The 12,725-nt window shown below is 41.0% G+C and overlaps 1 non-coding gene across 1 annotated transcript; it reads right to left on the reverse strand.

The window, feature by feature from the left end:
- Window positions 1-3,208: 3,208 nt before the first annotated feature.
- Window positions 3,209-3,315, reverse strand: LOC127089557 (small nucleolar RNA R71). The gene has a single exon (XR_007791136.1). It is a non-coding gene; the product is annotated as a small nucleolar RNA R71 (small nucleolar RNA).
- Between the last annotated feature and the right edge of the window lie 9,410 nt (window positions 3,316-12,725).

The following is a 12,725-nucleotide window of genomic DNA, read 5'->3' on the forward strand; positions in this document are numbered from 1 at the left end:
TAATGCAAGTTTCATACTCTTCCATGTTGTCTGTACACTTGAAAGTCAATCTAGCTGTAAATGGTAGATGCGTGCCTTGAGGAGTAATAATCACTGCCCCAATTCCATTTCCATATTGATTAACAGCTCCATCAAATACCATGCCCCAACGGGAACCAGGTTCTGGCCCTTCTTCTAGCAATGGTTCATCACAATCTTTCATTTTCAAGTACAAAATCTCTTCATCAGGAAAATCATACTGCATTGACTGGTAATCTTCAATAGGTTGGTGAGCCAAATGGTCAGCCAAGATACTACCTTTGATTTCTTTTTGAGATTAATATTCAATATCATACTTTGATCACAACATCTGCCAACGGGAAATTCTCCCAGTTAAAGCAGGCTTCTCAAATATATACTTGATTGGATCCATTTTGGATATCAACCAATTGGTATGATTCAACATATACTAACGCAGACGCTTAGCAACCCAAGCCAATGCGCAACAAGTTTTCTCAAGCATTAAATACCGAGTCTCACAGTCGGTGAATTTCTTACTGAGATAGTAAATTGCAAATTCTTTCTTCCCAGTCTCTTCTTGCTGACCAAGAACACAACCCATACTATCTTCTAGCATAGTCAAATACATGATCAACGGTCTTCCTTCAACATGCGGAGACAAAATTGGAGGTTCAAGCAAATATTCTTTGATACTGTCAAAAGCTTTCTGGTAGTCTTCGGTCCAATCACGAGACTGATCTTTCCGAAGAAGCTTGAATATAGGCGCACATGTGGCAGTCATGTGGGAAATGAATCTGGAAATATAATTCAAGCGGTCGAGAAAACCTCTGACTTGCTTCTCAGTTTTGGGCGCAAACATCTCTTGTATTGTTTTGACCTTGGAAGGATCAACTTCAATACCCTTCTCGCTGACAATAAAGCCCAACAACTTACCAGAACGAACACCAAAAGTACACTTATTCGGATTCAAGCGGAGTTTATACTTCCTCAAACGTTGGAATAACTTCAACAAATGCTCAACATGTTCCTCTTCATCAATGGATTTAGCAATCATGTCATTGATAACGCGGAAATACATCAGATATTTGCCTTGATTTATACTCAAAGATCATACCACTTTAGTTAATATTCTGATTATTTCGCAAGTATTCGAGTTATTTTTGCAGGTATTTAAATCTCCAAGCATTAATAAGAAAAATGTAGAAAAGGAAGAAAAAGAAGAAGAAACAGATGAGAAAGCACGGAAAAAGCACAGAAAAAGCAGAAAAACCAGAATACAGAATTTGCTGATGTGACGACCGTCACAAGCTGCATGACGACCAGCACGGCCCAGCCTTTGACGACCGTCACATGCCCATGACGAGCGTCACACAACCAGATTTTACGCTTTGAAGCAGTCATCAGAGGCAACCAAACGTGCCTAAATTCTCTCCAACAGAATGACTCCCCCGTGGATTCCTCATTCAACCAGTCTTCCTTAATTTTCTCAATTGCCAAGACCTACCAAAGCAATATATAAAGGACAAAAGTTGGAAAAAAAAGGGACGCCTGCACTTCCGCTCTGCAATTGATTTTTTTACAGCATTTTAGCCTTTTAGTTATTTTCTTTCAGCAACTTTGTTTCCATTTCCTTAATTCATTTACCATTCCTTTTAGAATTTCTGTTTTCTCCTTTCCTTTCCGTTTTCCAGTTAACCATAGTAGTAGTTTCCTACACTGGGGAACTACTACACTTTATTTAATTTAGTAAGCAATTGTATTGAAGAAGCAGAATCCTACCGACTTGTGGAGGACTGCTCAAGTACTCCAAGATTCTCCGTAATCTGTTAATCCAATTGCCAGGTTTTTTATTCAATTATTATTATCATTGTTTTGTTATTGTTATAATTATGTTTGTTGCACTGTTAATCTGTTTATGCTTTGTGTTTGCGCTATTTAACATGTCCGGCTAAATTACCGGTATCGGTATGTAACAATTTAATTGGATGGGATTTAATAATAATCGGTGAAAACTCTTTTTCTCAAACAATTTTTTAGGTTGAGGTTTTTAATTTAAATTTAATTAACTTTGTCACAAAAGTGAGAAGCTATTTAATACGATTTTTCCACGAGAGTGGGAAATTAACTAAGGTGAGAACCAACAATCGCGAGAGCATGAGACTCGAGCTGGATAGTAAAAACTAGGCATTGATTTTAAAAATAGCGAGAACACTTTAAAAGCAATCAGAACTTATTTATTTTCAAAAAGTAATTTTAACTTCAAATGGGACAGCGAGAGCGTACATTCTGACTTAAAGCTATAGGCCGAATCAACAATCACGAGAGTGTGAGATAAAGCCTTTTAAATAAATATTTTCTACTGAAAGATATTTGGCATTTAAACTATTCACCGGTGACTTATCGAATCCCTGACAATTAATGCGTTGCATACTGATTCCTTCCATCAATTCTTTCTTAAAACTAAATTTCTCTTAGATTTAATATTCTGCACCCGAACTTCTATAAATCATTCCCTTAGCTAAACATAGTAATGTTAGTAACACTAGTTTGACCATAGGTCCATGTGGGTTCGATATCTTTTAAAACTAAAACGACTGGATTGTGCACTTCCAGTCAAGTACCCGATAGACTATATTTTATATATAGTCACGACCAGTATCAAGTTTTTGGCGGCGTTACGGGGGACCTGTTTTAGTCGAATAGTGCGATTCTTCCGTTGCACGGAATAAACTAAGGTAAAAATAAAAACTAATTTACTCTCCCTTATTTCCCAGATTGTATGCCAAGTACTCGCTCACAAGGCGATAACTTAGCACCGCCATTCCAAGAACTAGAGTGTTTCTTATATATAAGACACTGAATACTAGAGTACCAACAAAGGTACGATATTCCTGATATCTTCTTTCCTGCTAAACAAGACGATAAGCCAACCATGGCTGACGAAGTACCACCGAATCGTCCTCTTAAATTCTACGCTACTCTGTCCCAACAAGACCCTAATGAACACCTGACCAAGTTTGTGCAGTACGCAGACACTGTAAAGGCGAATGGTGTATCTCAAGATGCGATAAGACTACACCTCTTTCCTTTCTCACTAAGAGACAAAGCTTAGGCTTGGTTGCAATCCTTGCCATCCAACTCAGTTACAACATGGGAAGAACTGAAGAACGTTTTCTCATCCCGATATTTTCCGCCGAGCAAAACTGCTATGCTGAGAGCTCAAATCAACGGATTCCTACAAAAAGATGTAGAATCACTCTACGACGCGTGGGAGAGGTACAAAGACATGATGAGGATATTTCCACATCACGGTCTCGAAGATTGGGTGATCATTCACACATTTTACAATGGGCTTATGTATAACACAAGATTGACAGTAGACGCTGCTGCGGGCGGTGCACTTATGGACAAGCCATACAACGAAGCCTATCAACTCATTGAAAACATGACCCAAAACCATTGCCAATGAGGAGGTGAAAGAACTCCAATAGAAAAGTCCCAAACAAAGAGTGGAATGTACGAAATCAGTAGCCTTGACCATGTTCATGCCAAGGTAGATGCCCTTGTTCAAAAATTAGACAACTTGACCATACCACCCGCAGCCACCGTGGCTGCTGTAACTCCAAACTGTGAGTTATGTGGAAACCCTGGACACACTGTACAAGAATGTCAGATATTAGCAGGAGTCCCAACCGATCAAGTGAATTACGCACAAGGAAATCCCTATTCGAATACCTACAACCCAGGTTGGAAAAACATCCTAATTTTTCGTATAAGAATAACAACGCCCTGTATGCACCTGGCCAAGCACCAGCTGTTCTGCCTGGATATCAAAAGCCAACTAATAATGCTCCAAACATGCCTAGGAAGTCAAACCTCGAATTAATGATGGAAAGCTTCATAGCTACCCAAGCTCAAACAAACAAAGACTTCTTGAACCAAAACATACATACTAGCGAGCAACTTAAACAACTAGCGAGCAAAGTAGACGCCTTAGCCATCCACAATAAAATGCTTGAAACATAGATTTCACAAGTGGCTCAACAACAAGCATCTACAGCCGCTCCTGCTGGAACATTTCTTGGACAGCCGCAACCTAATCCAAAAGGACATGCAAATGTCGTTATACTGAGGAGTGGAAAAGAAATAGACGGACCCGTAGATCCAAGACTCCAAAACCATTCCATGTACCAAAGACCAGACAAAACCTCAATTGAGCAGGTGAATGAACCAAAGGAAATAGAAGATAATACCCGAGAGGCCGAAGAGAAAGAAAAACCTTATGTGCCTCCACCTCCTTATAAACCACCCATTCCGTATCCTCAAAGACTTGCAAGTTCTAAATCTGCAAGTCAATTTAGGAAATTTGTTGAACTTCTGAAGCAACTAAACATTACAATACCCTTTACATAAGCCATCACACAAATGCCCTCCTATGTCAAATTTCTTAAGGAAATCCTATTCAATAAGAAAAAGATTGAGGATAACGAAACAGTTACACTTACTGCCGAGTGTAGCGCAATAATCCAAAATAACATGCCTCCCAAACTAAAAGACCCAGGTAGTTTTTCCATACCCTGTGTCAAGTGAAAATTCGTCATAGACAAAGCTCTATGCGATCTAGGAGCCATAATAAGTGTAATGCCCTTAACCATCTGTAAAAGGCTCAGTATGGGAGAACTAAGACCAACCAAGATGTCTGTTCAATTAGCTGACCGCTCAATCAAATATCCTGTCGGTATACTAGAGAATGTCCCTGTACGTGTAGGACAATTTTACATTCCTACAGACTTCATAATCATGGACATCAAAGAAGATGCCAGTACTCCTAAGTTAACATTCGAAGTTGGAGATGAAAAGGTTGAATTCATCTTGACCCAATTCTTACAAGCGCGAGCTATAGACGACACCTGTTATCTACTTGATGTCATAGACGAGTGCGTGAGAGAGATGGAGATGCAAGAAACCACATACTCTGATATAATGAAAATCCAAATCCCTCCAATCTTTGAAGATGATAATTGGCATGAACCATACCAAAATGACAGTCTAAGCGAATGCTTAGCACTTACGCCCAACCACATGCCATGCCCAAAGAAACCTGACTTGGAATTAAAAGCACTACCAAAGAACCTAAGATACGAATTCCTAGACACTAAACTCAAAAGACCAATAATAGTCAATGCTGACTTGGGACAGATGGAAACTGGAAAAGTTACTAGATGTCTTAAGAAAATATCCAACTGCATTAGGATACAACATCGCCGACCTAAAAGGGATAAGCCTTTTATCTGTATGCATCGCATTATGCTGGAGGAAGATTGTAAAACCTCTAGAGAACACCCGAGAAGGTTAACCCAATCTTAAGTACGGTAGTCAAGGATGAAGTAAAGAAGTTACTAGATGCTGGAATCATATACCCGATCTCCGATAGTCAATGGGTTAGCCCCATTCATGTAGTACCTAAGAAAGGGGGTGTTACAGTCATTAAGAACGAGAAGGGCGAATCTATAGCACAAAGAGTTATGACCGGTGTCGCATTACGCGAAAAACCGGCGGGAAAACGAAACAACAGAGCCGCCACCGTGCGTTATTTATCCCAAAAGAGGGAAAGGAAACGCTCGAAGTAAACCTGGGAAAGACATGGTCTCGCGACCAGAGAGAGATGGGATCGGGAGTCGGTTATGCGAAGGGAAGGCATTAGCACCCCTACGCATCTGTCGTACTCGACGGGATCCACGCGCAAAAGAAAGGATAAGGTTGCTAAAAAACTGATCACACAAGGCTGGAAAGAGACACAGGAAACACAAAAGAAACTAACTCGGCAGGATATCGCATCCTGGGCCTACGTAGTCTGTCAGGCACAGACATCAGAGTCGACGTAGTTCGGGACAAGGGGAAACGTGCTCGCTAGGATGTCGCATCCTATGCATACGTATCTTCTCTGACCGGAGAAGAATCAGAGCACTCGTAGCTCGACTAACGCACGCCAAACAAAACACAAACAGGAAACCGACTTCCAATCGCTGGACTTACGTCAGACTCCACACAAACAGGCAAACATGGAAACCAAATGCCAATCGCTGGACTTACATCAGACTCCGAACCAACAAACACACACAGGAAACCAACTGCCAATCGCTGGACTTACGTCAGACTCCAACAAGCAAACAAGACACAGGAAACCAACTCCCAATCGCTGGACTTACGTCAGACTCCAAACACACACAAAGGGGTTGAAAAAGAAAAAGGGCGCCCGGAGAGATCAGCTCATCTCCTGCCTACGTACCTCATCTGGTATGAGGATCAGGGCGACGTAGTTCCCCTAAACAAGGAAAGAACTTCTAACCTAACCAGAGACTAGGAGACACAAACTACTAGGGAGACTACGACTCGAGCCTAGAAGTTATCATGCATATGATCCCTATGTTAAGGTTTCTATCTAACTTGCACAGGAAGCAAGCTATACTAAACAGCACAAACAAATACATACAAGCACACAAAAAGCAAGCACACACACTATATGCAAACAATTGGGCTCACACAAGGTTAGGCTTTAGTCAAGGGGCCATGTCAACCTCGACAAACAAGCCACTGTAACAGGGTGATGTTAGCTCTTAACCCTAACATTGAGAGTTAGGGTGAAGCAGATGAAATGGGAAGTGAGGGTAAGACCTCACAGCTCTTATCCTTGGTCTGGGAGAGCTTCAGACAGATGAAAGTGTGGGAGTTCAGAAAGTTGGAACTCTTCTCCACAGATGACTGACACAACAAATATCTTGGGTTAATATCCACAATGCATCAACACAAGGTGTGTGAGCAAAGTGGATGACACACTGAGTAGCAGAAGATGGATTGCACATCTCTTTTATCTGCCAATTGCCTCATAGAGGTCTTTTCCTGCTTGGCACAAAAGTAAACAAACACAAGCATTGCCTCTTAAGGAGGGCTTCAGACAGGTGCCTGCCCACATAATAGAACAGGTCTTCCAGACTACATGAAGTCAAAGAGTTATACCTCAATGGTTAAGCAACCAAGCAAAGAAAAAGCAAGTTCAAAAGAACTCAAAGCAACTTAGGTACCTGAAAAAAATCTAACCCAATCAGTATACAAGTCAAACAAACAAACAGACAGTCAATCACACAATCAGACAAATAAGTCATTAAGCAACAATGTGCAAGGCACAAGCCAATGGGAACAACACAAATAACTTGGCATCAACCTGCAAAACAACTCAAGGTTAGTCAACATTTAGAGCAAACATCAATGCTCAAGGGAGTGAACCACTTCAATCATAGCAATGTGCTTCTTAACCTGAAATCCACAACCCAAACAGTGAGTCCAAACCACTAGGTCAAAGCCTAGGGTCAAAAGAGGGTCAAACATTCAAAACAAAACATGAAATTTAACATGAATCAACTTCATTCAATCAAGAACACAATCCAAAAGGTCCCATATTAATATCATTAACCAAAAGCATTTCATAAACCAAACATGGCAAGGTATGCAACTTGTGACCACATTGTGACATCAGAAGCAACAAATGCACATTAAATCAAAAATGATTCAAATAATATTGGCAAAATTCATGAGTAAACAGAACATACAACATGATCATCACACAAAAAATTAGAGGCATTGGACATCATTAGGCATGGCAATCACATAGCATAAGTCAAGGCAAGCACAACAAGCTCATATTTGACACCAATTGTCACACCAACTTAGCATAGGCATAAAACGGAGATGGATCATGGTAAAAGCCTCAAACCAAAGCCAAAACAACATTCAACATGTCGGGAAATAGTATGCAAAGTTTCACATTCATTGGATAAGGAACAAGCATTTTGCAATCAAATGAAGTTCAAAGCAATTCAAAAGCTCAAATGTGACCATCCAGAATGAAAAATCTCAATTAAATCAGAAATTATCCCAAAAATTCCAATAAAAATCATGAGCAATCACAACATCCATAATATGCATCATACAAAAAATCAAGGCAATTGGAATTCATTTGGCATGGTAAATTCATCAATCAAGTTGAACATCACAAGGTATGACACAAATTGTCACACCTACCTTAGCATGATCATAAAAAAGCAATGGTAATTGATAAAAATACCAAATCAACACCAAAATGTCCAGCAATGAGTCTAGTTATAGCATGCAAAATTTCATGAGCATTGGACAAGAATCAAGCATTTCACAAATGATATGGCAAAGCAATGTCAAGAATGGACATGTATTCAATCTCCTTAGGCAAAATAATTTCCAGGCCAGGCACAATTTATGAAAATATGATGATAAAATAGTAGACAAAATATGTGACACAATGCAAAAAATCTCATCATTTTTGGATCAATATTCAAATAGATATGAATTTTGGAAGTGAGAAAGAAAATAAAAATCATGTGAAACAAGTAGAGATCATTGCGGAGGGAAAATGGAAATTGTAATGAAGCATTTGAAATAAGTGGAATGGCCAGGAGTCGAGCTGTGTCTCAATTTGAAACTACCTAGCGCGCCAAGCAAAACGACGGCGTTTCACCAGGCCAAACCCTAAGCGCGCGCTCACATGAATTCAAACAAATCCGCAGGAAAGGCTATGCGTTCCGCAGGTAAATGTTATGCGTTTCGCAGGTAAATCCCTAAGTAAATCCATAGCAAAACTGGAAAACTGAAGAACATGATGAACACGATGAAGTTCTTCATCCAGATTTCCAGAATTTCTCAAAACGTTCCAGAAATCCACAAACAATACCCCAAACGATTTGTCATGCATCATGCATCAAAGATCAATAATCTTTTCATGGAAAAACAACATCAAATGCATGGATCGAAGGAAATAAAAAAAACCACATCCAAACTTGAATCACATGGATCTTTGCGTACAGTGCATCATTTTAGCTCATTCAAAGCTCAAATTACTCAGCATACAATGAACTACAAGAATATCACAACAATTTTGAGAATTAAAGAGGTCGAAAAACTGACCTCTTGATGAACAGCAGCTGGATTCACGTGCTTCTAGGCTTGGCAATGCTTCAATCCTGCTCCAATATACTTCTTGTAGTGAATGATGATGAAATGGATGCTTGAAGGTACACGAAGCTTGCTCAATCTTCACTTGCCATGGAAGCTTCAACTCTTGAACATGAACAAAACAGCCACGATTTCTCTTGAATCTTGATCCAAATATGCTCAACAATACCTCAGGATGATGAATGAATCAAGCAAGAATGCTTGTGTTTGCATAATTTTGGAGAAAAAAGTGAGAGAGAATTTTGAGAATTTTGGAAAACCTAGATCTAGAATTGGTAATTATGATGAAACAGTTAGGATTAAGGCTATATAGTCCATGCTAAACATGATTAGGAAAGGATTAGGGCAAATGCAAATAAGTTTAAGGACTTTGTGGTGTGAATGCAAAAAATGGATTTCCTACTTCATGCACCTTCATTCACGTGAACAGTGCACATTCAAGGCTTAAAATGACTTAAAAATGTTCCATGCACATGTTGGACTTGGTTTGGTATGCTCATGTTACACCAAAATGAGTTTATGCAATTTTCCACAAAAATCTTCATGAATAAGCCCATGCCATGCAAATAAGATTTCATGCCAAATGATTGTATGCTTGGAAAATACATGTTATAAGGTGCAATGTGCAAAAAGAGCCACTCAAATTGGACTTTTGGTTGAGAAGTTATGCCCATTTGAAGTTCAAACCACACTTTGCCATGTTTTGATCACATCTTCTTAACCACACATGAGAAATCCATGATCTTGGACGTTTTGGAAATGGGAGAGAAAGATCTTCAACTTTCATGTTGGACAAAAGTTCATTTGAAGCTTTCTTGATGATGTAATCTTGAGTTGAAAACCTTTCCATTTTTGGCAAATTCAAATTACAGGTCACCTGCTATTTTTGGAAAGTCTTGATCTGACTTCAAATTCTTTCATGTTGATGTTTGAAATATCAAATGAGACTTGTTTACACATGAATGAGGCATCTCTAACCATCTCCCACCTCCAAATCCACAGTTGAACTGACAGTTGACTTCTGTTGACTTTTTTAGGGTTTCAGATGAATTGTACATTGACTGATGATCTCTGAACCTCCAATTCTTGGCCAAATCACTTCAAAATGACCCTTAGGTCACATGAACTCATTGTACCAACCCTAGGGCTTTGATTCCATAGAAAATGCTCTTGTTTGCTTGCACAACTGAATCTCCTGATGCCAGTCTAACTGATGACTTGGTGGACTATGCAATGAACAATGCAATGTTAATGACCTAAAATGAAAATGTATATACAAAATGGGAGGTGCAAATTTGAGGTGCTACAGCTGCCCCTATTCAATCAACTGGGAACCTGAACGGATGAGAGCAACGGCTGTCAGATCTTCAAGGTACACAGGGATTGAATACCAAAGAGCCGTAGAAATTTGCACTCTGCGGGGATCCAAGAAAGGAAAATCCACCAACGGGAGCTTCCACTGGGATCTGATATTATCACTGGACCAGACAAGATGTCTCCCAACAACTCCACTGGGGATTTTGATTTTTTTATCAATGAAAAGGAACCACGACCCGTCATCGAAGGATGATGGATGGGAACAAAGAACTCACAACTAGACGCCAACGGACGACTAGGAAAAAATCAACGCTTATCGAAACCAACGGAGAGGTGACCAGACATCAACGGATGAATGGAGAAAGAAAATGTACAACCAGACGTCAACGGACGAATGGGAAAAACTCAACGTTTATCGAAACCAACGGAGAGGTGACCAGACATCAACGGATGAATGGTAAGACTCTACCAAACATCAACGGATGCAAGGGAGGAACTCGACGTTTATCGACACCAACAGAGAGGTGACCAGACATCAACGGATGACCTGGGAAAGACTCGACCAGACGTCAACGGACGAACGGGAGAAGCTCGACGTTTATAGACACCAACAGAGAGGTGAGCAGACATCAACGGATGAATGGGAAGGACTCGACCAGACGTCAACGGACGAACGGGAGAAGCTCGACGTTTATCGACACCAACGGAGAGGTGACCAGACATCAACGGATGAATGGGAGAGGGAGCGATACAACCAAACGTCAACGGACGAATGGGAAAAACTCAGCGTTTATCGACACCAACGGAGAGGTGACCACTTCACTGGGGAAGGAAAAAAAAGTATTTGCAACTGGAAACCAGATAGGACGTTTACCGACGACTCTACTGGGGATCTCTGGCTGGGGAACAACCAGACATTACCGATGACTGGGGGAGATACTCGACGTTTACAGACATCGAAAGATGATGTTTACCGACATCAAAGAAAGGTGACCCGACATTTACCGATGACTGGGAAACCGAGATATGCAACCAGACGTCAACGGACGAATGGGGAAAACTCAACGTTTATCGACACCAACGGAGGGGTGACCTTACTGGGGAAAAAGCCAATACAACCAAACATCAACGGACGATTGGGAAAAACTCAACGTTTATCGAAACCAACGGAGAGGTGAACAGACATCAACGGATGACCTGTGGGGGAAATACAACTAGATGTCAATGGACAACTAGGAAAAACTCGACGTTTATCGACACCAACGGAGAGGTGACCAGACATCAACGGATGAACTGGGGAAAGAGATAGATGCTACGCACATCGAAAGATGATGTTTACCGACATCAATAAAGGGACGACCAGACATTTACCGATGACTGGAATGGGACTCGATGTTTACCGACACCGAAACAAGGGTGTTTACCGACACCAAAAAAAGGGACACACACGGGTGTTGACATGACACTTACCGGTATCACAAAAGGATGACATATGTCAAGGCAAGGCTAAACATTTGTTGGGGATCTCACTGGGGAGAATCAAGCTTCCTTTCCACTGCGAGTGAGGAAATGAACCTCTCTGAGGGGCATTATCAATCTTGAATGCGGTCTGTCAAGGGCAACTGTAGCAAATGTGCCGTACAGATGTTGAACAAAGATCCGCCTCTGCCGGGGATATGGTCTGATTAGGTTTGACACATGAATGCATATGTTTGAATTTTTCTATGGTGTAATGCTTCATGTTGAATGGAAATGCTACGCTATTTGAGGATGCGATGATCACTACATGCAAGATGCAAATGACGAAAACTCCTGCTGGGGAGCAAACGGATTGCTCTGCTGAGCACACAAATCTGAATAGATTCTCCAACTCTGCGGGGAGACTCTGTCTGAGGAATACTCTGCGGGGAGTAGCGCCGACTTCTCACTCATGCTAGAGAATAGCACCGCTGCTGGGGAAAAGTTAAATCCCAATCCACTCGGGGACTCTGCTAGGGAAACAACCGAAAGCGACTTCGCTGGGGAGAGATGCCAATCCATAGGTAGAATAAACTCTACTGGAGATAATTTCCACCGAACCTGATCCACTCGGGGAACCTGCTGGGGAAAACCATCAACACAAACCTCTGCTCGGGAGATCTGCTAGGGGAACACACCATAACCCTGATGGGGACAGGCATTCACCACTCTGCTGAGGAAAAGCATAACTCTGTTGGGGAAATAATATATCAGACCACGCTGGGGATAGACATCCATAACCCTGCTGGGAAAAAGCGTTCACGACCACGCTGGGAATAGCAGTACTTCAAACCAAACTGCTGGGGAATAAAACCACTCCACTGACACCTTTGCTGGGGATACCACAT

The sequence above is a fragment of the Lathyrus oleraceus genome, chromosome 5, assembly GCF_024323335.1.
Source record: "Lathyrus oleraceus cultivar Zhongwan6 chromosome 5, CAAS_Psat_ZW6_1.0, whole genome shotgun sequence".
In the NCBI taxonomy this organism is placed as follows: Eukaryota; Viridiplantae; Streptophyta; class Magnoliopsida; order Fabales; family Fabaceae; genus Lathyrus; species Lathyrus oleraceus.